The sequence below is a fragment of the Ambystoma mexicanum genome, chromosome 1p (genome assembly GCF_040938575.1).
Source record: "Ambystoma mexicanum isolate Mex_15411 chromosome 1p, UKY_AmexF1_1, whole genome shotgun sequence".
NCBI classification, from domain to species: domain Eukaryota; kingdom Metazoa; phylum Chordata; class Amphibia; order Caudata; family Ambystomatidae; genus Ambystoma; species Ambystoma mexicanum.
The window spans coordinates 1,037,347,899-1,037,349,561 of NC_090921.1; the positions used below are offsets into that span (position 1 = coordinate 1,037,347,899).

A 1,663-nucleotide genomic window follows, 5' to 3' on the forward strand; every position below is an offset into this window, starting at 1 on the left:
TCAAGGCCGAACACGGATGAATACTCTAAGGAGATGGCCTGTGAGGCGCCACCTTTCAACTTTTCCCCCTTAGTATGGTGGTCAGTAACATGCGGGAGACTGCGGAGGGGGTCATTTTTTTAATTGGGAACTGATGTGCTTTTACTCAATTCGTGAACCTCACAAGCCAAATTTGTAGTATTTTGCACGAATTGCAAGAGATGTTTGCATGTCGACGGTTGAAGTGGAAGCTCGTATTGAGCTTGCTAGAGACCGATTTGCAAAGCCTTCGATAGCTCAGTTGGTAGAGCAGAGGACTGTAGTAATGAAACAGGCATCCTTACATCGCTGGTTCAAATCTAGCTCGAAAGACTTTTGCCAAATGCAAATTTTATTGAATACTTGGAAAGTAAAATGCTTGGAAAATAAAATAACAGACAATTTATAATTATATTATATCTCATCACTGAAAATAGATGCCTTTTGCTTTGAAGCTCTGGCCACGTTATGTTTCTGTCCAACACCAATCTTCATTGGTTTCCTGTGAGGTGTTTTGGATCCCCATCTCTTGCTATGAACTGACAAAACAGCTGAATCTCCTTGACAATCTTAATTTTTCAATGGAAATGAGAGAACACTATACACCATCTAAGATATTAAAATATTGTCAAGGCCCAACACTGCTGAATACTCTGAGGAGATGGCCTGTGAGGCGCCGCCTTTGAACTTTTCCTCCTTAGTATGGTGGTCAGTAACATGCGGGAGAATGCGGAGGGGGTCATTTTTTTAATTGGGAACTGATGTGCTTTTACTCAATTCGGGAACCTCACAATCCAAATTTGTAGTATTTTGTACAAATTGCAAGAGATGTTTGCATGTCGACGGTTGAAGTGGAAGCTCGTATTGAGCTTGCTAGAAAATGACTTGCCAAACCTTCGATAGCTCAGTTGGTAGAGCAGAGGACTGTAGTATTAATACAGGCATCCTTAGGTCGCTGGTTCAAATCCAGCTCGAAGGACTTTTGCCAAATGCAAATTTTATTGAATACTTGGAAAGTAAAATACTTGGAAAATAAAATAACAGACAATTCATAATTATATTATATTTCATCACTGAAAATAGATGCCTTTTGCTTTGAGGCTGTGGCCATGTTATTTTTCTGTCCGACACCCATCTTCGTTGGTTTCCTGTGAGGTGTTTTGGATCCCCATCTCTTGCTATGAACTGACAAAACAGCAGAATCCCCTTGACAATCTTGATTTCTCAAGGGAAATGAGAGAACACTATACACCATCCAAGATATTAAAATATTGTCAAGGCCCAACACGGCTGAATACTCTGAGGAGATGGCCTGTGAGGCGCCGCCTTTCAACTTTTCCCCCTTAGCATGGTGATCAGTAACATGCGAGAGACTGCGGAGGGGGTCATTTTTTTAAATGGGAACTGATGTGCTTTTACTCAATTCGTGAACCTCACAAGCCAAATTTGTAGTATTTTGCACGAATTGCAAGAGATGTTTACATGTCGACGGTTGAAGTGGAAGCTCGTATTGAGCTTGCTAGTGACCGATTTGCCAAGCCTTCGATAGCTCAGTTGGTATAGCAGAGGACTGTAGTGGTGAAACAGGCATCCTTACATCGCTGGTTCAAATCCAGCTCGAAGGACTTTTGCCAAAAGCAAATTT

At 41.5% G+C, this 1,663-nt stretch overlaps 1 non-coding gene across 1 annotated transcript; it reads left to right on the forward strand.

The window, feature by feature from the left end:
• Positions 1-911: 911 nt before the first annotated feature.
• TRNAY-GUA (transfer RNA tyrosine (anticodon GUA)) lies at positions 912-997 on the forward strand. The gene is given in 2 exon segments: positions 912-948; positions 962-997. It is a non-coding gene; the product is annotated as a tRNA-Tyr (tRNA).
• The last annotated feature ends 666 nt before the right edge of the window (positions 998-1,663 follow it).